The sequence below is a fragment of the Bidens hawaiensis genome, unplaced genomic scaffold (genome assembly GCF_021521415.1).
Source record: "Bidens hawaiensis isolate Kalapana, Puna unplaced genomic scaffold, B.hawaiensis_p1.1 tig00003544_1, whole genome shotgun sequence".
Taxonomy (NCBI): Eukaryota; Viridiplantae; Streptophyta; class Magnoliopsida; order Asterales; family Asteraceae; genus Bidens; species Bidens hawaiensis.
In genome coordinates, this window is record NW_027491202.1 from 34,446 (window position 1) to 61,631 (window position 27,186).

General features: G+C 37.2%; 1 pseudogene; it reads left to right on the forward strand.

Moving 5' to 3' along the window:
- The first annotated feature begins 319 nt into the window (after window positions 1-319).
- Window positions 320-2,682, forward strand: LOC143623833 (butanoate--CoA ligase AAE1-like; annotated as a pseudogene).
- Window positions 2,683-27,186: the final 24,504 nt, after the last annotated feature.

A 27,186-nucleotide genomic window follows, 5' to 3' on the forward strand; every position in this document is an offset into this window, starting at 1 on the left:
TTATTGTTTGTACTATATATTTTATTAACTTTTATTTTTAATTTTGTTCATTTCTTTCAAATCATGGATCTTTTTATTTTATTATTTAAAAAATCTCGTGTAATACACGGGTTCAAAAGCTAGTATAAGATAAAACGTCATGGAGAAGTCCATCAATTGACTTAGTGTTTTATACGATCACCTCGAAAAATCACTTTTTAAAGTTATGAATCTTTCTCTTCTAAATAAGTAGCGCATTCTTTAAAAGTTGTACTTTGACCCTATAGAGTGTTTGGTTAATTGAATTACTTGAAATTTTAATTAATTCATATTAAAATCTTTTTAGGCTGGTCATCAAAATGCAAAAAATCTCACTAAATTATTTTGCTTAACAAAATTCAAGAACCATTCTTAAACTTCACTTTTGTAGGGATTAATCATTTTTCTACATCTCTAAACTTTTTATTGTAATGTAACTTATCATATATGGTCTTGCATGACTCGTCCAACTTCGCACAAGATCTTCGAGAAGTCAAATACCAAGCTTCCCCTGCGTTCCACCACTATAAGAAGCCACTATATCAATGGTTGATGTGGTATGACCTTGTCTCAACTGGTTAACTCTAGGGAGGAATTGAATGGAAAATGGCAATCCTTGGAAGGTATGGTTAGCCGCTCCACAAATTTTGTTCCTTTATCACCCATTAGTTTCTAGGAGAGAGCAGCCGAAGTTTATAAAGAACGGACATCCATCGTTTATGGGTCCATCACCTACACATGGCAAGAAACATATCATCGGTGTGTCAAGCTCGCATATGCTCTTAACCACATAGGGGTTTCTCGTGGTGACGTAGTAAGCATTTTGACTCATTTTATGCATACATTTTTTTAATCAATGTTAATCTTATGGAAATTTCTTAATGTAGGTGGCAACACTAGCACCAAATGTTCCAGCAATGCTAGAACTTCAATTCGCTGTTCCCATGGCTGGAGCCATTATATGCAATCTAAACACACGTCTCGACCCTAATATGCTTTCCACACTTCTCAATCACTCCGAAGCCAAAATCTTATTTGTTGACTACCAACTATTGAGAATGACTGAGGAAGCTATTGATATTCTCAAGAAAACACACTCAAAACATCCTATAGTTGTCGATATATCTGAACCTGGTTCATGGTGTGAATATGACAGCTTTGTAGCCGGTGGAGTGAGTGAATTTTCCATAATCCGCCCAAACAATGAATGTGATCCTATAAGTCTGAATTATACATCTGGCACGACATCAAGGCCCAAAGGGGTTGTTTTTAGCCATCGAGGTGCTTACCTAAGTGCCATATCGTCTGTGTTCATGCGTGGTATGGGAGAGATGCCTACATACCTTTGGTCATTACCTATTTTTCATTGCAATGGATGGTGCTTCTCATGGGGCGTGGCTATAGTTGGTAATAAAGTTACCTTGATTGATTATTGAAGACAAACTAACCATTATAATACAAAAACATTATAATGACTTTTTCAAAGAGATACCAAAAGTTGTTTTTTTTTTGTAAGTGGGTAATTCACCTTACACGTTTATCACAATGTCTAGCGTGCAATTATTTTATGTCATGACCCTTTGTTGTTGCTTAAACAATTTTCTTGCAGTATTGATTAACATACTTTTAAACAATTTTAGGTGGCACTAATGTTTGTCTACGACGTTGCGATCCCAAGGTTATATTCGATAACATAGTGGATCACAATGTCACACATTTGGATGGTGCTCCGACTGTCCTGAACATGATTGTAAACTCTCTGTCGAGTAATCAGAAACGACTTTCACATAAGGTTGAGATCTTGACCGGCGGCGCACCTCCACCTCCGACGATTATTTCAAAAATGGAAAACCTGGGGTTTCATGTGAAACACATTTATGGGCTCACCGAAACAGGCGGTCCTGCAACTTCAAATTTGTGGAAACCCGAATGGAATCTGTTGCCTCATGACGAGCAAATGAAGATTAAAGCACGACAAGGAGTTAAAAGTTTCATGATGGAAGAAGTCGACGTCAAAGATCCAATTACAATGGAAAGCATAGTATGTGATGGGAAGTCATTGGGAGAGGTTATGTTTAGAGGCAATACGATCATGAGCGGATACTTCAAAGATTTAAACGCAACCGAAGAGGCTTTTGTTGGTGGGTGGTTTCGAAGTGGGGATGTTGCTGTCAGACATCCAGATGGATATATTGAAGTAAAGGATCGTTGCAAAGATATCATAATTTCAGGAGGCGAAAATATATGCACGATTGAAGTCGAAAGTGTGATTTATAGCCATCCAGGCGTTCTAGAGGTGGCCGTTGTTGCACGACCAGATGATCATTGGGGTCAAACTCCGTGTGCATTTGTGAAGTTGAAGGATGGTGTTGATGTTGATGGTCAGGAAATAATCGAGTACTGCCGAAATCGCATGCCACATTATATGGCACCTCGTAATGTTGTATTTGATGATTTGCCAAGGAATTCGACTGGTAAAGTACAAAAGTTTGCATTAAGGGAGAAGACAAGATTAATGGGCAGTTTATCTTATTAAATAACGTAACCATTCAAACTATAAATCGGAACTATTTACCATTTAAATCTTTGTATCTTTACAATGTTGGCGAAGTGTACTGATGAAGTTTCAAATATTTGGTGATGTGTTTTAACAGTAACTAGGTTATTGACCCGTATGCTACACAGATATAAATATAAAAACATCAATTAAACACACATATATCTATTAATATGTGTTTTGAGACAATGTGATTTATAATTGCAAATCATATTAAAACGGAACATAATATTAAAAGATATAAACTTATGACAACTAACATAACAATTAATTCAATTACATTCGAAATGTTAAAGAGATAAATATTTACATTTTTATTACATTATTTGATTCAATTACATTCAAAATATTGCTTACCATAACATTGTCTTGATTTGTGACCCGTTTAGTTGAAGAATTTCGTTAATTCTGCTGTGTAATCCAAAATATGGCCAATATTTCCAAAACTGCCCATGGAATGAAACAAATCAGATGACGTAAACTGCAATATTGACTAACAGTTAGTCAAACGATAGTTTTCAACAAAACTTTAATGCATCCATATGCACTAATTTTGTAGCTTTATTTTATAAAGTAAATGATGTCTTGTATAAATCATCTCTATTTCCTCCAAGTGTATTACAAAACAATATAAAAAAACATTTTTAATAACTAATACTCTTTTAATAGGTGAACTCAAATGTTCACACACACAACACGCACGTAGTATGTTGGAATATAGTGTTTGCGGAGATTTCACTAGAAAACCACAAGTTACGAGAGAATAGAGAAAAATACTAGCTAGTTATTTTTATTTTTCTTTTCTATTTCTTTAAGTTATAAGGTTCTTATTATAGAAAACAAAAGAAAAAATAAAATTAAAATTCAAAAAATATAAATATTAAACACGAAAAAGAAACAAAACCCCCATAATACGGAGGATAAATACTAGTTATATATATTTACACACACATAGGTAAAAGATTCAATATAGTACGAAATCGTTAATATATATCTATTTAATCATCAATTTTATTCAAACAAACATATTTGGATCATCAAACAATTACTTTTTGGTTTATTCTTAATGAAAAGCTCTTTTAAGCGTGATTATGGATTTGAGCATAATTATCAGAAAAACATATATGGATTGAGCGGTAGATTTTAACCTTGAGCGTAATTTGCATACGTAATGTACGATAAGTTTTCATTGTATAGTAACTCTCTCATTATTTTGGTCAAAGATGAATAGAAATGAAAAGAATAGGAAAATATTTTTTTTCTTTTGTTTAACAGTAATTTTCTTCAAGATTTCTCGTATCTTTTTAAGTTTCTCATTATCACTTCTCTAGCTAAATTTAAAATGAAGTCAAACGATTAAATTTTACGCTTACTAGTGATGCATATTTAAAGTAATAATTATTGAAATTGCGCATGTGGTTGTTAGAAACTTTATTGGTTAGTGCAAACTAATTAATTTAAGTATTCGTCATTGCTGCTCAAAAAAAAAAAGAAAAAGTATTCGTCATTAAATGAAAGCAACAACCGATAAAATGTAACATCCCGAAATTTCCAAAATGATATTAATTATATTACTTAATAATAGAGGAAAAGTTTACTCGGATTATCGAGAAATAAATAAATAGAGTAGGAGTTGGTATGGGTCGGGCTAGTGTTGGGTAATGGATATGGGTTATGGACTTGGGTTATGAAAGAAGGATGGAGAGTCCATGGGCTTAAGCCCATGATCCCTAAATATAAATACCATTAACCACCATTTAATCCTCATTTCCATACACACACACCCAAAACACACACGACCCGAACCAAGATCCGAAGGCGAAAACCCGAGCTTGTTGGTGCTGAAACGTCGTGACGGACCAAAACAACATCAAGGCTTAACCGTGTTCGTAGTTCGACTCATTCAAGGTACGTTTATAGTTAGAAATCGTTCTTATAGGTTCGGTTTGATTTGAGAAATGATAGATCTGAGTTTGTATGGTAAAAACGAATCCAACAAAGCTAATCTTACTGAAAATGGTTAAGATTTGATGGGTTAATCGATTGATAAAAAGAACCCGTAACCTATATGCCTAAATCGCACCCTTTAAACATCGATGTTAGGTCGATTTGATGGTTGGGGTTTGTAGGCGCGGGTCAGACGATCCCGTGGGTACCTAAATCGAGTTATTTGGTTAAGAAACGAAGGTGATTAAGGGATTTAAGAACGAACAGTAGCTGCAGACGACAACTTCGCCTGCAAGCTAAGTTCGCCTGATGAACTTCGCCTGCAGGCTAAGTTCGCCTGTTGACAACTTCGCCTGCAGGCTAAGTTCGCCTGATGACAACTTCGCCTAAAGCCAAGTTCGCCTGATGACAACTTCGCCTAAAGCCAAGTTCGCCTGATGACAACTTCGCTTAAAGCCAAGTTCGCCTGATGACAACTTCGCCTAAAGCTAAGTTCGCCTAAGGTTTAACTTCGCCTAAAGCTAAGTTCGCCTAAGGTTTAACTTCGCCTAAAGTCAAGTTCGATTAGAGAATAGATTAAAACGATAAGTAAAAGTAAGCTAATACTAGGCCACCAGATTAGATCAGGCGAGTATTGATACGTGTAACTTATACAGTCAGCCGAGCTCAGTTAAAGAAGGGATTTACAACTATCAGAGGAAGAAGCAGAGTTCAGGTGAGTTTCTAGCCCCATTCCTTGTTATGTTTTCGGGGCTGTGTGCATACTCGATGTGTTGTTAATACATTTATCCTAAGTGATAAGTGTATGCCATATGTGATATATGTGATGGATATGAATGATTGCTTGTCGGTACGCGAACGATCTTCGGATATTGCGCGTACTGTCAGGTTAAAAATAAAGGTACGAATATTATATATCGAGGATGTATGAATATTACAAATGAATACTTGTCGGGGCGTGAACGATCTTCGGATATTGCACGTATCGCCAAGGATAGTAAATTCCAAGTGGTTGATAGTGTGTACGAATGTTATGATGTGACTGGTTTATTACGTAAATACCGAACTGATATGAAGTGTGATATAGGCAGGTAGAGGTAGAGTGTGTTAAAAGTGGCAAGATTCTAGCAAGGGGGTTAGTGGCATAACGTGAGCGCGTGATAGGGAAAGCCTGTACGTGCCATCGTTATTATGTCTGTATGATTGTTGATGTGACATGCTTATTATGTAAATTATATGAAGCGTGTTGTAGACAAGTAGAGGTAGAACGTGTTAGAAGTGGCAAGAGTCTAGTAAGAGTGTTAGTGGCATAACGATAGTACGTGGTAGGGTATGAGTGGCAAAGTGGCATAACGTTTTACGTTATTAAAGTGGCAAAGTGGCATAACGTTTTACGTTATTAAAGTGGCAATGTGGCATAACGTTATACGTTATTAAAGTGGCAAAGTGGCATAACGTTTTACGTTATTAAAGTGGCAAAGTGGCATAACGTTTTACGTTATTAAAGTGGCAAAGTGGCATAACGTTTTACGTTATTAAAGTGGCAAAGTGGCATAACGTTTTTCGTTATTAAAGTGGCAAAGTGGCATAACGTTATACGTTATTAAAGTGGCAAAGTGGCAAGGTGGTAGGTGTAAATAAGAGGCTAAGTGGTAAGTTAAGCAGGTTAGATGCGAAAGTGTGAATACACTTACCTTAAGTGGTAAGTGTATAGATGTTATACAAGTAGCTATTATGTAATGCTTGTCGGTACGTGAACGATCTTCGGATATTGCACGTATCGTCAAGGAGAGTGATTGTCAAGTGGTTGTTAGTGTGTATGTATTCTATGATGCGACTTGCTTATTATGTAAATATTGTATTGGTATAAAGAGTGCTGTAGACAAGTAGTGGTAGAGTGTGATAGAAGTGGCAGAGTCTAGTAAGAGTGTTAGTGGCATGACGATAGTACGTGGTAGGGTAAGCCTATACGTGACTTCGTTATTAAGGTGGCATAAAGTGGCATAAAGTGGCATAAGTGGCTAAGCTGTAGGGGTAATTAAGAGGCTAAGCTATAGGGGTAATTAAGTGGTTAAACAGTGGCATGTTAGACAGTGGACTATGTGTCTTCGGATACGTATATATTGTATGAAGTGGTTGTATGATAAGTTGCTTGATTAACTAGAACTCACTCAGCGTAGCTGACTTTTAGTATGCACGCAGGTGAGTAGGATGAGGCAGCTCGCTTGAGGAGACACGTGGCACTGAATAAGAGGCTGGCATCGGAAGACTCAAGACGTTTAAGTTAAATGTTTCGATTATTTTGAAAGACAAAATGATGTTTTAAGACAAGACGTGTTTTGTTATGAAATGTTTTATGAAAGTTTTTATATTCCGCGAAAGTTTTAATGAACTCTGATTTGTACGAACCGTGTTTATGAGTAAATCCGACGTTAAAGTAGGGCTACCGGGTTCGGGGCCTTACATAAAAGTTTAGTACTTGTAAGCGGAGTTACATCAACAATTCAACATGAAAAAGTCAGGATTGATAGAATTAGTTAATACTTCTTATTATTCTTCTTTGCTTTTTTAGTTTATAGATAGTTATATAGAGGTATACAAAATCTCACAAAGGAGAAGCTTAGTGTATATTTAGTTGTCAATATTTTCATTAAGTAATTTTCGTTGAAATAGTTTGGTTCAATTCAAGAAAGTCGTTAATAGTTGGTGGTCATTTTATTTTCAGTTCTAGCTCATTTTTTTTAATAATATAAAGTATTTTGTAATAGAACATTGTAATTGAGTCAAACTTCGAAGAAGTCGTCCTCTGCTTGTATAACCTCTTATTTTATCAAAACCCAATATCAACATGTAAAATTTGTTAGAATCATTTTGTGGAGACTTAATATGGTGTTGGGTTTCAACGGTGGTAAAAAAAAACGGTTTAACAAATTAAATCCGGTTTTTAATATTCGTTTAATAGATATTAATTATATTAACATGTAAACCGATAAAAACGCAGTGGAATATAAAACTAAAACCGACCAAAATGAAATCCAAATGAGGATCCGGTTACAAACAATACGAGTACGAGATTTAAACAACCAAATAGCGTTAAATGTAAATAACAGTATTTAAATTTTACCTCGGTTATACACAACCGGTAGAGACACCAAGGAGTAACAAACATAGCTAGGTGACATAACAAGATCCAACCAAAAATTCCGGCGACGTTATGGCGGCAGAGGGCGGAGGGCGGCGGCGATCGGAGGCGGATGGCAGCAACAGAGCAGCAAGGGCTGCCGGAAAGATAGCCGGCCGGAAAATCGGGCTGCCGAAAAAACGGCAGCGGCCGGAGGTGGTGGCGTCGGTGGTGGGTGGTGGCCGGAGTATGGCGCCGACAGGGGTGGCACCGGCAACGCCCGGTGTGGTGGTGGTGGCTAGGGTTTATTTTTGGTAACTTGGTTAAAGTTTACGATAAGAAAAATATGCTATTTATAAAAATAGATTACGGTTTAAACCTCCTTTAAACCCAATGGGCTTTGAGCCCAAACACCACACTAGAGCCTTATCCACCATTAAATCTTGTTTAATTATGTGTCTTGGCATGCTAACTATTGAAGTGGGATTGATGTTCGTTATCCTCGGTGTAACTCTTCTCAGATCTCAATCGGGTCGGAACGCGTTGACTTGACCTGAACCGTTCATATTTCCAACAGTCTCCCACTTGGATGGTTTTGGATCAAGTAGCACAACGCTGACAACTAGAGGTGTTATAGCTACACATAGCTGTCCCCAACTAATTATGACATTTTTTTAATTCATAACCAAAATATCTTGGAATACATTATTGCAAGATAATGAACTTATAGTAATCGTTGTCATCTATCCTTTCTGTATGAGACATCAACTGAACAATGAGACATGGATCATATCAATCTCACATAGTGTTCAATTATTGTAGTTCTTGATATTGAGTCAAAGTGGTCCAATCAAACACACAGTAAGTTTGGGTGAGGCCTCACACTAGTAGTTTGAATCAACGAGGGCGCCAAGATGTCTAACTGTTACATTTCATGTAAGAGTACGGAATCCCATCTTGATTATATACAACTCCCATTGAACTCCAGAATATTCCCAATCAATGCCTTTATGGTTGGCAGTTACGCAACAACGGTTGACATGATCAAAGAATATTCTTCGGTAAACGAAAGTTCCAATATGTATCTCAGGTCTAAGGATACTAAATGAGTATACCATTATCAAACCATCTTATGATCAAGATCCATGAAAATGATTTGATGCGAGTTACATCCAACGTCATTCATAATGAGGTCTGTGAGTTTGGAAGTCAACTCCTTGAGTCCAAAGTCAGAATAGTCTTAATTCAGAATTGTTCCCTCGAATCTGACCGACTACGGATAATTTAGAATATAATATTCACGTATTAAACATATTAAAAGAACACAGTTGTATCATTCAACGTTTGCATTTAACCATTAAATCAATAGTGAACTGAAAAGTACAACTGTTAAACGTTCATACATCCAAATACTAAATCAAAATAAATCACTAGCAAATCTAAGCCCGATAGCATCTCTATGCTGATCATGCTTGTCCTGAGTCATCGGCTTAGTGAACGGGTCTGCTAAATTTTGATATGTGGCTACTTTTCTTATCACAATGTCACCTCGTTCCAATATTTCTCGAATAAGGTGGAACTTCCTTAGGATATGCTTGGTTCTGTGATGAGACCTTGGATCTTTGGCTTGAGCAATAGCACTTCTGTTATCACAGAATACCTCGATTGGTTTGTTGATACTCGGAACCACATTGAGGTCGGTGATGAACTTCTCATCCAAGAAGCCTCCTTAGCAGCATATGGTGCAGCTATATACTCGGACTCGGTGGTTGAATCCGCCACTACACTATGTTTGGATATCTTCCAATAAATAGCTCCTCCATTGAGAGTGAAAACGAAACCTGTAGTGAGCGAGAATCATCTTGGTCAGTCTGGAAGCTAGCATCAGTGTAACACCTTATAGTGAGCTCCTCTTCCACTCCCCCAAACACCAAGAACATATCATTGGTCCTATTCAAATACCTTAGAATATTCTTTACAGCAGTCCAATGGGCAATGCTAGGACTCTACTGAAAATGACTAGTCATGCTCAAGGCATACGAGATGGCAGGTCTAGTACACAACATAGCATACATGATAGAACCAACCGCAGAAGCATATGTAATTGCTTGCATATGCTTAGCTTCAATGTCTGTTTCCGGAGATTGAGATTTGCTCAACATAGTTCCTTTGGTCATCGGAACAGCTCCTTTCTTGGAGTTTTCCATTGAGATGTGTGCCATTACTTTGTCTATGTAAGTAATTTGACTTAGCCCCATAAGTCGCTTAGATCTATCTCGGTAGATTTTTATTCCCAAAATATATGCGGCTTCTCCAAGATCCTTCATTGCAAAACAAGATTTCAACCAGTGCTTAACTTCCTTAAGCATAGGAATGCTGTTTCCAATGATCAGTATATCATCCACATACAAGATAAGGAATGATATAGTGCTCCCACTAGCCTTTCTGTAAACGCAAGGCTCATATTCATTTTTGATAAAACCAAATTCTTTGATTTTCTCATCAAAGTGAAGATTCCAGCTCTGAGATGCTTGTTTAAGTCCATAAATGGACTTATTCAATTTGCAAACCCTATTAGGATATTTCGGATCCACAAAACCTTCAGGCTGAACCATATAGACATCTTCAGAAAGATGTCCTTTAAGAAAAGCGGTTTTGACATCCATTTGCCATATCTCGTAGTCATAGTACGTTGCTATGGCAAGCAATATCCTTATTGACTTAGTTATAGCAACGGGCGAAAAGGTTTCATCATAGTCAACCCCTTGAGTTTGGGTAAAACCTTTCGCGACTAGCCATGCTTTATAGGTTTGTACATTTCCATGCATATCGGTTTTTCTTTTGAAAATCCACTTGCTCCCTACTACCCGACCATCGGGGGGTAGCTCAACCAAGTTCCAAACTTGGTTATCATGCACAGACTGCATCTCGGCGTTCATGGCATCTCGCCATTTCTCATATTCCGGATCCAAGATAGCAGATTTGTAGTTAGTAGGTTCGTCGTTAGACTCGGCTACTAGTAAGACTTCGGGACCATCTAAATGCCATAAGTATCTAGAATTTGGTACGGGAGTCCTACTACTTATGCGAACGCTCGTGTTCATGTTTGATGTATCAGCAATAACAACTTGTTGATCAGACGCTCCAACTTCCTCAACGGTTTTTTGTGGTTCTTGAATTTCTTCAAGATCGACAATGTTATCTCCAGTTCCTCGATCGAGAAATTCCTTCTCAAGGAAGTGGCCTTTCCTCTTGATAGAAATCGAATTTGTATCAGGATGAAAGAAGTAATAACCTCTTTGGTTATAGTATCCGATGAAAACAACTTTTACGCCGCGGGGATCGAGTTTGTCATCACATTCACTTGTGACATATGCATCGCATCCCCATACTCTAAGGAAAGACAAATTCAGGTTTCGCCCATGCCATATCTCATATGGAGTTTTTTCCACCTTCTTAGTTGGAGCCAGATTGACAATGCGGGTGGCGGCCATAAGGGCGTAACTCCAAAAGGAGTGTGGAAAGTTAGTTCTACACATCACTGATCGAACCATGTTTAACAAAGTTCGATTTCTCCTCTCGTTCACGCCATTATGTTGGGGTGTGCCAGGTGGATTGAGCTGTGAAACAATTCCACGCTCTTTTAGATGAGTGATGAACTCTGAGCTGAGATACTCTCCACCTCGATCTGATTGAAGTATCTTAATGGTTTTCCCAAGTTGGTTTTCCACTTCGTTTTGAAACTCTTTGAACTTTTCAAAAGTTTCATGATTGTGTTTCATAAGATGCACATAAGAGTATCGACTATAATCGTCGATAAAAGAAACGAAGTATCTTTCATGATTTCTAGACATGGTTCTGAAAGGTCCACACACATCAGTATGTATGAGTCCTAACAGATCTTTTGCTCGTTCAGTTTTATGAATGAAGGAGTCCTTGGCGAGTTTGCCAGCTAAGCAAAATTCACAATCGTCAAAAGAGTTTGGTCCTGTGGATTCAAGAATCCCTTCAGATTGGAGTCTTTTAAATCTTGCCTTGCTTATGTGACCAAGTCGGCAATGCAGTAGAAATGTATCATTGATGCCAGATCTGATACGTTTTGAAAGATTATATACGTTATTATTAGTTTGAACATCAATCTCATAAATACCATTTCTAGGTTTAGCCTCAAAATTAAAGATATAATTTAAGTAAGCAGAAATAGCCATGCCATTAAAAACATACTTAAACCCTTGTTCAAACAACAATGAAACTGAAACGATGTTTTTGGTCAAACCAGGAGCATACAAACAATTATTCAAAGGAAAAACTAGGCCAGATGGTCAAGTAAAATGAAATACTCCAGTTGCCAGAAATGGTACTCTCTTCCTATCACCAACGATGAGTTCCATGCTGCCTTTATTCAGCTTCCTCCACTTCTCAGGCTCCTGCAAGACATTAACGATGTGGAAACCGCATCAGGTTTCAAATACCCATGTGTTGCTAGAGACAACGAAAAGTTCAATAACGTATATGGAAATACCTCTAGAGGAGCCTTCACCATTGACTCTCTTCATATTGATCTCAGCAAGATATTCGAGACAGTTGCGCACTTGCGCATCCAGTGCCCCATCTTGTTGTATCTGTAGCATTGGCGCTCCTTGATGGACATAAAATTATACATCTTTTTGCCATCAAATAATCTCTAAAAACTGCAACTTCTATCAAATAAACTAGACCAGAAGGCAATTTATCACACTAAAACGCAATTTCAGGTAAACCCAAGCCTCAAACAAAGAAACAAGCGAAAAGACGAAGAAAAACAAAAGAAAACACAAGAAAAACAAGAAACACGCCCCCATACTCCAAGAAACACGCCCCCATGCTTCTGAACATAAGAAAAGACAAAAATATACAAGAAAAGACAAACACTGAAGACAAAAGCACGGGCCGTGCCTCCTCAACCATGGGGCCGTGGTCACCTTCATATAAGACAAAAAAGAATTCAGCACATGTCAATAAATTAGCACGGGGTCGTGCCTCAGAAGCACGCTTCTGTGGTGAGTCATTATATACGATCTAACAACATGCAACCGGGACACGGGACTGTGCCACATTAAGCACGGGGCCGTGCTCCTCCCTCCTAACAGCCTATAAATAGAAGCTTAAGTTGTACTCACTTGAGGTGCTTGAAGAATATCTCTAAACAGGTTTCTCTTATAAAAACACACACATTACACTCATATTGAAGATTTTGGGAGGAGTTTGAAGGCTTGGAGGTTATCATCATCATCCATCATCATCAACATCACCATAATCCATCATTATTAAGAAGGGAGACTCATCCACATTTAGTTAGATTGTTCTAGTTTAATCATGTGTTTGTTATCATCATCTCTTTTTATGTTCATAACAATGCTCATTATGAGCTAAACTCCATTTACAATCTATAATCTATGAAGAAACTTTGTTCTACTTGATAATTATGTGAAACATGTGGTTTAGTTTGGTATAGTACATGGTTATTTTACAATTATCCATTGATGAAGAAATGTTTTATCACTTTAATTCAACACATTAAGGTTGATGACTTATAATCATTCATAGTAATTCATGTTATTGGAAACTAGAAATGGTAAAAAGAATACTTTGATACTTTATTCAAGATAAAACGTGGATCCTTATGTTGTACTTAGAAATGATGAGATATAAGCTATGATCTATTTTTCTAGTTTTGATAATTCTGAAATAACATTGTTAATCGATTGCTTAGGTTATCATGCAAGTTAAAGAAATCATATGTTAATGGAATGTGTAATTATAATCTAATTAAATCAACCAAGGGGAGGTTGTGTGAGTTAACTACAACCACTTGAAGTTGTTAGGATTGGTATTTGAGAAATCGAAGTCAATCCTAATCGTTCTACTATACCAAACTGCTTGTGTACTTAAATTGACATTCTCGTGGTAGCATGACATTAGGAAAGGATGGACTTTAAAATGCGCATGTTACTTTCTTTTATGTCATAGAATATATTCAATTAGAAATGAGAGACTATTCTATCATATATTATTAGGACAAGTTTATCGCATGTTTATTTAATGATCATCAAGGAATAATGGAGTGGATTCTTGATATTAGATGGTAAACCTTCATATAATTGAATTGCTCACTTAGAACTTCTCTTCTTGTCACCTATATATTATATATTCCTATTTTATAAAAAGTTTAAAAATCAACCTCAAAATGATTAAACCTTCCGATTAAAGTAAGACAAAGATTCATTATTGGAAACATGTGTGTCCACGGATCGATACTTGGTTCTTACCAATTCTATTCTACATATACGATAGTTAAACTTGCCTATTTTGTGTGTGTTTAGTCTTAGTATAAATCACTTTTATAAATTTAAAACACGATATTGTGCAAAAGAAAAAACCCCAATCTCTTATATTTTAAGCACACGCACGCAAGCATCACTCCTCAAAAGGCTGCGGTGGTACCTTTGCAAGTTTCTTGTTAGTGTTGATGGCATACTTGGCAACAACAGTAACCTTCTTCTTGCCTTTACCTTTATAACCCAGGTTCTTGGGTTTAGGCTTCTTGACACCAGCAGATCGAATAATCAGAACTTGATTTGTCTTAGAGGGAATTTTCATCTCAGTCGTATTGAGCATGTTATGAAGTTCCGACACTGTCTTCACCCAGGCATTCATATTGAAATTCATTACGAATTAGTCGTAAGAGCTGGGCAGAGAGTTTAGGATGAAGTCTGCTGCCATCTCATCTGGCAGGGGGTAATCAAGTTTCTTGAGTTGATCGATGTGCCCATTCATCTTAACGACATGCGCACTGACGTAAGACCCCTCTACCATCCTGCAACTAATGAGCTGTTTCATGGTGTCGAAACGTTCTTAACGGGCTTGTTTCTGAAACATGCCATTGAGTTGCTCAAGCATCTCATAAGCACCAAAGTCTTCCAAGCCTTTAGCAAGCTCAGAAGTCATGGTGGCTAGCATAATGCAGGAGACATCAACCGAGTCATCCTTATGCTTCTCAAGAACTTTTCGAGCAGAGGCTATTTTGTTTTCAGGCTCGGTTGGAACAGGTCCATCAAGAACATACAACCTATTTTCCATGGTGAGAACAAGTCTCACGTTGCGGTGCCATTCGATGAAGTTGGTGTCGTTCAGTTTATCCTTCTCAAGGATAGAATTAAGGGCGTAGGGTGAGTTTTTATTAGTTGGCATTTGATTAATAAAGCAAAAGTAAATTTTATTAGTATTTTCTATGTTGTAATCCTATTATTAATGACCCAATAAATATTAATAAAATAGGAACTTGAGAATCTGGCTTCCAGATATTAATGGCAGCTGTAGTACACAACATTAATAAGTGGTTAGGCAGACTAACAACGATTGCCAATTATAAATAGAGCACAACTCCCGGTTATGAAGCCTATTAAGACAACGATTGCCAAGATAGATACATTTAGCCTCATCTATGCCCACTTTAAGTCTCCAGACAGCTGTAGCACGTAACTAGGGAGTAAAGTAATAGTCTTCCTAGTACAGTTACATGTAAAAGGTCCGGATGTGTCAACGAAACGCTTTCACCTTGATGACAAGTGCGGTGCTGTAGCTCCAAACACTTGAAATTTCGGAGTATGCCTCAAGTGTGACTTATAGTAGGATGACATAGACTGTTAGTTTTAAATTGGGATTAATTTTAGAATTACCGAATAGAGTAAAATTCAAATTTTACTGTATATTATCGAGACAACTTGATGAACCCTTTCATCTCTCAGGACACTTAGTTTTAAATAACCTATTAAAACTAAGTTTGTCGCGATATGACTAACCAATTTTAAGTTAATAGAAAATCTATTAAGTTATTAGTTTTGGAAATCAAAAAGCCTTTAATTTGCAAAACATAATTGGTTAATTAAAAATGTTTATTTTAAATTTATTTGGTATTTGGTTGGTGATATTATAACCTATTATAAAAAACCTAGCAACCACAATAGCAAATAATAATATGTAAATCCCGAATGGCCAATAAAGATGATTGGTGTTGCTAGAGCCAATTAGCAAGACCGATCGGGTCAATGGGTCGCAACACAAAACAACCACAAGGATGGACTCTTCGTGCATCCCGTCCTCTTGTCCAAACTCCCACTAACTCCAACGATCCCGTGAGCTCGTCCTCAGTTATCTTCGAGACTTCTTTATTACAAATTATATAATACTAACATTATATTTCCTATTACAATTTTGAACCATCCATATGGCCAAAAGAAAACCATAAAATAAAATATAACCGAATACAACTTTGAACCATCCTTATGGCCAAAAATAAAGCTCAAACAACCAAATACATAAAGGTCAGGGCCGGATTTACATATTCATAACAATAAGATCGAGCCGTTTTATTTTGGTCAAATAAAATAAACAAAAACTTTGACCAAATCCAAAATCACCCAAAATCATATCTAGGTCAAAAACTTTAACCGATTAAAGTTTATGATGTAGATCCGATAAAAAGATCGGAGTATACTCGTACGTTGTAACCACGGCTCTGATACCACTGTTGGGTTTCAAAGATGGTAAAGGAAATTGTTTAACAAATTAAACCCGGTTTTAATATTCGTTTAATAGATTTTAATCATATTAGCATGTAAACCGATAAAAACGCAGCGGAATATAAAACTAAAACCGATCATAACGAAACCCAAACGAGGATCCGGTTACAAACAATACGAGTACGAGATCTAAACAACCAAATAGCGTTAAAGTAAATAACGGTATTTAAATTGTACCTCGGTTATACACAACCGGTTGAGACACCAAGGAGTAGCAAACGGAGCTAGGTGACACAATAAGATCCAACCAAAAATTCTGGCAACGTTAATGCGGCGGAGGGCGCGGTTGGCGGCGATCGGAGGCGGACTGCAGCAACATAGCAGCAGCTCCGGTACATTAGCAAGGCAGCAGCAGCTGCAGGAAAGACAGCCGGTCGGAAAACCGGGCTGCTGGAGGTGGGTGGTGGCTGGAGGATCGCGGCGCTGGCAGGGGTGGCGGAGGCAACGGCTGGTGTGGTGGTGGTGGCTAGGGTTTATTTTTGGTAAGTTGGTTAAAGTTTATGATAAAAATAATATGCTATTTATAGAAATAGATTAGGGTTTAAACCTCCTTTAAACCCAATGGGCTTTGAGCCCAAACACCACACTAGAGCCGTATTCACCTTTAAATCTTGTTTAATTTTGTGTCTAGCCCAGTTAACTATATAAGTGGGCTTGATGTGTTAACCATGATAATAAGAGGAATGGAAGAGAAATAATTACTTTGTATTTCTTATATATTGATACAAGCCTACGTACATAAAGATATATAGCCTATACAAAGTAGTAAATAAGGAAACTACAATCAACGCATTAAAAGGGAATGGGTGGCAATTAGCTAAGACCAGTAAATTAGGCATCAAAGGTGTCGGTCTTGATTTGCATGGTCAATGATCTATTTTGGGACATGATGCAAGACTGATCCCAATATTTAAAATCAAATATTTCAACATTCCCCCTCAAGTTGAGTAGTCGGATTTCACATACTCAACTTGCCAAGACAATGACTAAAAATTTTCCCATTGACCGCCTTTATTAATTTATCTGCGAGTTGATCTTCTGAGCGGACAAACGAAAGTTCAATTATTCCTCTTTAAAGTTTTTCTTTGATGAAGTGTCGGTCTACTTCAACATGTTTTGTGCGATCATGTTGGACTGGATTCTCTGAAATTTGAATCGCTGCCTTGTTATCGCACATGATTTTGCTGGATTGGGTCGGAGAATAACCAATTTCTTTCAAGAATTTCCGTATCCAAAGTATCTCTGCTAGACCACGTGCTATTCCTTGAAATTCCGCTTCAGCACTAGAAAGAGCCACTACCTTTTGTTTCTTGCTTCTCCAAGTAACAAGATTCCCACCAACTAGGGTAAAGTAACCAGATGTTGATCTCTGATTTCTTTTATATCCTGCCCATTCTGCATCGGTATACACTTGGGGTTCTAGGTGCCCATTTGTCTTGAACAGAACTCCATTACCAGGTGTCCCTTTGAGGTATCTGATGATCCTCCACACGGCTTCCATATGGGTAACTTGAGGTTAATGCATGAATTGGATCACAACTCCCACTGCATAAGCAATGTCAGGTCTGGTATGTAAAAGATAAATTAATTTCCCTACTATTCGTTGATATCTTCCCTTATCGGCTAGCTTAACATTTTCCTCCAAATAGAGATTTTGGTTCACCACCATAGGAGTATCCACAGGTATGCAATCAATCATTCTTGTTTCTTCCAGCAGGTCAAGGACATATTTCTTTTGGCAAATAAAAATTCCCTGTTTGGACTTCATGACTTCGATCCCAAGGAAATATCAAGTCTTCCCAGATCCTTCATTTCGAATTCTTTAAATAAGTTTACCTTTAACGTTGTCATTTCTTTCTCATCATTACATGTGATTATAATATCATCAACATAAATAATTAAGCATGTTACGAGTCCATTCCTCCGTTTAAGGAACAAAGCATGATCTGAGTTACACTGTTTGAAGCCATACTTTTTCATGGTCAAAGTAAACCTGCCAAACCAGGCACAGGGAGACTGTTTTAATCCATATAAGGATTTCTTCAAGCGACATACTTCTCGATGATTGTAATTCTCCATGAATCCAGGAGGGGCTTCCATATAGACTTCTTTTTTAAGTTCTCCATGTAAGAAAGCATTTTTCACGTCAAACTAAAGAAGAGGCCAGCCTTTATTTGCAGCTATAGAGAATAGGACCCTGTTGGTGTCGATTTTGGCCACGGGGGAGAACGTCTCGGAATAGTCAATTTCGTATGTTTGAGTGTACCCCTTTGCTACAAGCCTGGTTTTGCATCTTTCAATGGTTCCATCCGGCTTGTATTTTATAGTGAAATCCCAATGACATCCTACGGGTTTTTTTCTAGGAGGAAGAGTACATTTTTTCCATGTGTCGTTTTTATTCAATGCATCCATTTCAACTTTCATTGCCTCTCTCCAGTCCTTAGACTCAAGAGCTTGTTCCACTGTCGCTGGAATTTCTTCAGCACATACAGATGTGACGAAAGCCTGAGCTTCTGGTGATAAATTTCCAGCTGCCACGTTTGCAATTAAATGTCGAGAATTTCGAGCTTCCTTCTCGGGAGAGTATCTTTTTGGAGGAAATCCTCTGTTGGATCTTAGGGGTAGAACATATCTGGCTTGTTCATCCTGTGATGACTCATGTTCTACCACATGGTTATATAAGTCCGGAGTTTCAACATGCTCATGAGTTTCATAGTTAGTAGATGAATAAGAGATAATATGAGAATCAACATGACAAGAGATAATGGGAGAATCAACATGCTCTTGAGTCTGAGAATTACTTACCTCTGACGCCAGGTTGGGAGGATCATTGTTAGTGGTACTGTCTTCAGGGTTAGTAGATTGTGACGTGGCTTGGGCTTTTTGATTAATTTCTTCTGAGGATCGCATCCATTTTATCCAACTCAATGTGTCATCGTACTCCCTTTCCCCTGACTAGTGTGTTGGATATTGTATAAGTATTCGGTTTCAAGAAAATCACAGTTCATCGTGGTGTACATATGACGTTTGTTAGGACTGTAACATCGATAAACTTGTTGATTGACTCCATAACCGACAAACACACATTTCTCAGCACATGTATCAAGTTTGGAACGTTCTATTTTTGGTATGTGAACAAACACAGAACAACCAAACACACGAGGTTCAAGGGTAAGGGTAGATGGCGGTTTATGGAATATAGACAAGGCTTGAAGTGGGTTTTTAAGTTAAGTGCTCTTGTTGGGAGACGGTTCAAAAGGTAGGTTGTCGTGACAAGAGCTTCGGGCCAAAAGGTTTTCGGAACTTGGGATTCAATCATGAGTGGACGTGTTATTTATAAAAGGAAGCGGTTTTTTCTTTCAGATACCTCATTTTGTTTGGGAGTATGAGCACATGATGTTTAATGTATTATTCCCTTTTTTTGACAAAAAAGTTTCATGGATGTATTTAAAAATTACCCCCCATTATCGGATCTAAGAATTTGTATATCACTCTTGAAATGGGTTTTAACCAAGGTACAAAAACTTTTAAACTTTGAAAAAAATTCGGATTTATTTTTCAAGAGATAAATCCAAGTCATGCGGGTGCAATCATCAAAAAATGCTACGAAATAACGAAATTTTTGCCCCCTCTCAACTTTGGCTGGCCCCCACACATCCGAATGAATTAATAAAAAAGGAAAATCAACCTTAGTATCATTCAATTTGAAAGTGTGTCTATAACTCTTAGCCAAAAAACATGTCTCACAATTCAAGACTTTATTAGCTGGAAATAATTCAGGAAACAAACGATGCATAACCATGCCTCCCTCTTTATAGATCCATAAGCAAGTATTACAGTACCTTGTTAGGTCACTTCATCCACATAGTATAGGCCTTGCTGCTCAGTACCACGCCCAATGATATTTCCCGTCCTGATGTCCTGTAAGAGACAAAAGGTAGGATGCATTAGAATAGCACAATTTAGTTCTTTTGTAGTATGCCTAATTGATAGAAACTTATAAGATAATGAAGGAACATAGAGGCACTTTGGCAATTTTATGTTTGATGAGATTTGAATAGTTCCTCCTCCTTCTACTTGTAGAGCTTCTCCATTTGCGGTATGAATTCTTGATTTTGTGGTTTTGACATTGAGCACATGTCAGATTTTTCAAAGGTCATTGTATCGGTAGCACCACAATCAAATATCCATAAGTCTTTATTTTTTTCATTTTTTGTTGCCATTTTAACTTCCCCAACATTAACAGGATCTTTTTACTCCTTATTATCCAAGTTAGAAATGTGAGGGGGGTTTTCTGTGATTTCTGAAACTTGAAATTTATTTAATAAATCAAGAATTTTGGGACTAAAAAATTGAGGGTTCATAACTGTCATATTGGGACTATGGGGTTTTAAATGAATATGTTGAAAGTGAAGGGTCTGAGATGCAATTCTCAAACCCTATACTTGTGTTACCCCCTGGTTCTTCTTCTTTAACCGCCGCAAATCAGAAGCTCCCCCCATGGTTCCCTTTTCCGGTGCTTTCTTGATTTCCGACGGGTTTTGAGTGTTTCTTGCTGCTACCACTGCTGCTGGTGGTCGCTTGATTGCCCACGGTGGCAGCGGCCTTGCCATCTCTCCCTTTTTTGTGTCCGTCGGCCCACCAATCCGGATACCCCATGAGTTTGAAACACTGTTCTTTCGTATGCTTGGTTATGCCACAATGATCACATTTCAACTTGATTTTATCAATCCGGGATGATGACGGATTTGATTTCTGGTCTAACCGACGATCTTGGGAAACGAGCCCTAACCCGTCGCCGGGATCATTAACCGAACCACCGGTTGAGTTCAGACCTGACGCCACCCCTTGTTTCTTGTTCCCGAAAATACTTTGATGTGATGTTTCCTTTCGAACAGCAGCATAGGTGGCTTCGGCAGACGGCAATGGATCCCATCGGAGGATTTCCCTTTTAAGGCCATCATACTTCCGATCAAGGGCATTGAGGAATTGAAAAAAAATTGTTTTCAGACCTGACTTTGTTCTAAGTGGCGATGTCGCTAGAACATGTCATCGGGTTTGGATCTCGCTGTTCAATTTCTCCCCAAATACCCTGCATCACGATCCATAATTATTCTAACGGTACGCCATTTTGCTTGAACTCGTTTTCTCATGGAGATCGAAAGTTTGAAGTTTGTCTTTGTCGCTGCTATACGTGACTGTAAGAGCGTCCCATAGCGTTTTCGCTGTTTGGAACTCCGTTAAGTTACTAGCAAGGGCTGGTTCAATATTTTGAATCAGCCATGAAAAGACGATTAAATCTCTTGTTCCCATTGTTCATCAATGGGTTCTGGTGGGTCTTTGGTTAGATGGTTTAAAAGATCTTTCGATTTCCCCCGATATGGCGACTCGTATCATCCGAGCCCATAGAGGGTAGTTTTGGTTTGTGATATTGAGGCTAATTTTTAGGCTATCGCTGGGAGTTGGTTTTGGGTCCCGAGTTTGGGTTTGAACTACATTTTTTAGGAGATTTGCTATTTGAATGGCTAGGTTATTGTTATCTTCTTTGGACATTTTTCTGGTTGTGGTAGATGATGAGAACAATAGGGTTTTTGGATCATAAACACCGCTCTGATACTATGTTAACCATGTAATAAGAGGAATGGAAGAGAAACAATTACTTTGTATTTTTTGTATATTGAAACAAGCCTATGTACATATGTAACATCCTAAAATTCTCGTATTCAATAAAAGAAAGTCGTGTTTAGTTATTGGGCCTAAATAATTATTTAGTATTAATAAGATCCTGGGCTTGGACTAATTAAGATGGATTAAAGGGAATGGGCCCTAGGTCTATGGGCTTTAAAGGATATAAATATCCCCTAAACCATCCTAAAACCCTAAATCCTCATTTCTTTCCATCCTAATCTCTACACACTCAAAAACACCCACATCCTTCACCATATTACGGCCGAGAGAGAGACGAGAGGGATTTGAGACCAAACGGACGCTAGCTTGTAGTAGATCTTTACCACACGAGCTATATACAAGATCTAGAGTTCATAACCAAGTTTAACGAAATCCAAACGAGCACTAAAGGTACGTCTTTTACCTTAAAGATTACGTTTTATTAACATTTAACCTTGAAACTTAGAACGAGAATGGATCGGGTGTAAATGAAACGTAAAGTTGTAAACTAGAGGCTAAAACGAACTTACAGGACCTGCGATAGGTGCGGCTCGTTTAAAGATAAACCTTAGACCTAATATTAAACGTTTAATCATAAAGGTCCGAACTTTATATGTTTTCGAGTCAAGTTTTATCCGAGAATGAACATGAGAACGTTTACGGGTTTGATCCGTGTCATATCCAAGGATTTCACGACGAAACGATTATGATTAAGGGGTTTTAGAGCGAACAGTAACTATTGCTGAGCAACTTCTCCTGCAAAGCTAAGTTCGCTCAAGGTTTAAGTTCGCCAAAGACTAAGTTCACCGAATATTAATTTCGCTCAAGTTAACTTTGCATCTATACAAGTTCGCCTACTATGAACTTCGCCTAATACAAGTTCGCTGATGATAAGTTCGCATGACGTTAAGTTCGCTTACAGTAAGTTCGCTTAATGCTATGTTCGCTTCTTGTTAAGTTCGTTTAATGATAAGTTCGCTTGAGTTAGCAAATTAGAAAATAAATTAAAAACCTAATGAAAAATGTGTTAAGACAGCTCGACCCCAGCCAGGGGCTCTGCCTCTTGGACCCTACTACGGACTGCCGCCCCTAGAACCCCGCTGCCAGGGGCGCTGCCCCCGGACCCCCGTTCATTGTGGGTAATAACTAAGAATAGAAAGATTATATGAGTAGTGATAGTTAATTGATACGTGTAATTATTATACAGTCAACCGTGCGCAACTGAAGAAAGGGATTACCATTAACGGTGAACGTAACCGCATACAGGTGAGTTTCTAGCCCCATCTCCTTGTTATGTTTTCGGGGCTGTGTGCATACTCGATGTGATTGTTAATACATTTATCCTAAGTGATAGGTGTATGCCTTATGTGATTATGTGAAAGGTAAGAATGATTGCTTGCCGGTACGTGAACGATCTTCAGATATTGCACGTACTGTCAAGTTATAATGCTATGTATGAAATATAAATGATATGTATGTACGTTATGAAAGAAGGTAAGAGATAGATAGGTATAAAAGGGACCAGATCCTAATAATATCTATGATGGTAGGGACCAGACCCTAATAATATCTGAGATGGTAGGGACCAGACCCTAATAATATCTTTGATGTTGGGGACCAGACCCTTTATAATATCTGTGATGTTAGGGACCAGACCCTTATAATATCTGTGAGGTTATAGGAAGGCTCTTTAAATAGGAAGGATAGTTATGGATGAAAAGTAAGTATGAATAATGTACACCCCTTTCGGGCATATGTGCAAGTATGTGAATCGGTTGTATGTTGTATGATTAACTAGAACTCACTCAGCGTAGCTGACTTTTAGTATGCACACAGGTGAGTAGAATGAGACAGCTGGCTTGATGAGGACACATGGCGGAAGAATAAGAGTCTGGCATCTGAAGACTTAAAGACGTTTTAGTATTTTTATTGAAAGAAAATATGTTTTATTATGACAAAGTTATGGATTTATATGTAATGTTTTATGAATGTTTTAACGTTCCGCAAATGTTTTAATTAACTCTGATATTAAGAACTACGTTTAGGAGTAAATCCAACACGAAAGTAGGGCTACCGGTAACGGGGCCTTACAACATAAAGATATATAGCCTATAAAAATATAGTAAATAAGGAATATACAATCAATGCATTATAGGGGAATGGCTAGCAATTAGCTAAGACTAGAAAATTAGGGTTGAAAGATGCCGGTCTTGATTTGCAAGGTCAATGGTCTATTTTGGGACATGATGCAAAATTGATCCCAATATTTAAAATAAAATATTTCAACATGATGTTAGTTATCCTTGGTGTAACTCTTCTCGGGTCACAATCGGGTCGGCCCGCGTTGACTTGACCCGAACCGTTCATATTTCCAACATATGGAACATATACAGCCTTTTCTTGAGATAAAGCTCGTCGTCAAAGGATTTGTCATGTACAATTTCTTGATATGGTACCAACTCTTGCGGCATTTTATCATCTAGACTAAGAATTAGGTCACTCACTATGTGGGTTTCCTTGTTATCCTTAAGATTTCCAAATAAGCCTGTTTTTCCACTAAGAGCTTCAACAATTACCGGATGCACATGCAGAAAATTCCTTAGACAACGAGCTTTATCTCAAGAAAACGTTGTATATGTTCCATATGATTGTTTTTAAGTCTTCATAAGATGATACTAACGAATTTAACATGTTGATAAAATAAGAAGTTATACTAAATAAATAAGACAGATAAATTATCTTAACTTCATTACCTCAATATATAAGGATTTGTAGACATTTTAATGTACGGGATAGATAGATGTTTCACGGAGGAGAATCTTGCAACCATGATCCCAAGAGAGTTGAAGGAAAGGGCTGACAAAAGAGAACAACATTGAGAATATTTAAGTAATTTGGTTTATATCTTCTTTACTTGGGCACGTTTAGGCATTTTTTAGACTGGGCTGTAGGCAACTATTTGGGCTGCTAGTTTGGCTTGTTCGAGCCTTCGGCCAACAAGCCTGAATGCCCGATATGAATGGAAGATAGGCTGCATGTTTATTGGGAGTGAAAATTATGATTTGTGCCCCATGCTCGATCGGCGGGAGCACTTTATAGGTCTCAATCCGATTTTGCACGTTGTGTGTCACCCTTATTTCTTGCGGGTTCAGTCTCACTCACACCATTAGTTTTTTGTCTAGTTGAAATGCATAATGACTATTATATATGCCCCTTTTGATGAACAACCCGTACTCCTGTGGTAACAAGAATCTTCATTTGTGACTCTCTAGCTTAATTTCCCTTCAATATTTAAATGAACCGGTTTTTTCTAAATCTATTCCCTTACGCCCTGTTCTTGAATTTTTTTAAAGGAGGAAAAGTAAAGGAAAACTAAGGATAGTTAAAAAATGGGTGTTCTTGAGTTTTTTTTAAGATGGAAAGGAAATGAGTATGAGGATTTAGGAGGGATAAAATTTATATTTTTTTCCCAATAAATTATCCTCTCAAAAATAGGATGATTACTAAGGATAACATAGTTATCCTTTCATTTTCTCTAATTTCCTTCCTCCCAAATCAATTTTGGTCCCCGTAAAAAAACATGTTTTTTTTAAGTTTTCAACCGAATGAAAACGAAACATCAACCTGAAACTCTAAAAAACATTTTTTTAAGTTTTAACCGAACGAACAAGAAACATTAACCTGAAACTCAAAAAACATGTTTTTTCTTAAGTTCTCAAACGAACGAACACGAAACATTAACCCGAAACTCTAAAAAAATGTGTTTTTCTTAAGTTTCCAACTAAAAAAACACAAAACATCAACCCGAAACTCTAAAAAATAAGTTTTTTTTATAAAAAATTTCAACCGAACAAACACGAAACATTAACTCGAAACTCTAAAAATGTGTTTTTTTTCAAAGTTTTCAACCGATCGAACATGAAACATCAGCCTGAAACTCTAAAACACATTTTTTGTTTTCCTGTTTTTCAACTGAACGAACCCGAAACTCTAAAAAAACATTTTTTATACGTTTTCAACCGAACGAACATGGAACATCAACCCTAAACTCTAAAAAACATGTCCATTTTTATAGTTTTCATCCGAACGAACACCAAACATTAACCCGATACTCTAAAAACATGTTTTTTTATAAGTTTTCAACCGAACGGGCTCGAAACCTCATCCCGAACACCCAAATTCAACCCGAAACTCTAAAAAATATGTTTATTTTTCAAACTTTTCATCCGAACGGGGCTGAAACCTCGTCCCGAACATCCAAACTTCAACCCGAAACAATATAAAACTTCCAATACAATATATTAACATAACATCCAAAAGATTAAAACAACCACAATAATATATACGAAACGAGATTACCAAAAAAACCGGTTTACTAATTACATAATAGAACCTAATTTTAATAAACGGGGCCACTAATTACGCCTATAGAAGCCAATCGGTTCGACCTTCAGTTTTAAATCGAGCTACAAAACCAAAGGCCAAGAAACTAGTTTAACAGACGGAAAATAATTGGAAACACTCACCGAAAAACTCACCTGAAAAATGATATTGTTTAATTGAAAAATTATTCGGAGAAAGTAACCAGAAAAAGGATTTACCAGAGAGGTAGGTGCATCGGATCTCCGCAACAAACTTATAATCCATGTCTTGACGGCTCTACACGGGGTTGTCACACCCCGACTTAAGCGGCGAAACATGTCGGGGCATTACGTATTGATCGGACAGTGGCTCATAAGACACTAATTAAAGCTGTGATAATTATTTAATTCATTAATATCAGAACAAGTCCACAATTACAATAAATGAAATCAATTACTTTTAATACACTTATATTTTTGAATAAATACACTAAGGTCAAACTAATGTCTTCGATCTTGAACAATATTAACTACTTGTATATGTAGCATTATAAAAATAGAGTTTGTCAACATGAATTTTGATTACATAAGTTTAGTTATATATATATATATATATATATATATATATATAAGGGTGGAGTTATAATAAGAACTGGAATGTATCTAAAAAATGTAAAAAGTAATCTGGTGCGTTAGATTAGATGATCTGATGGTCTAGATGGAAAGTATGTTTTATTTCAATACTTGTTTTATAACACTCTAGTGGCATAATCGTCTGGTGCGTTAATATATATATATATATATATATATATATATATATATATATATATATATATATATATTATCAATCTATAATTATAATTTTTAATCCAAAATTAAAACACAACACCAAGA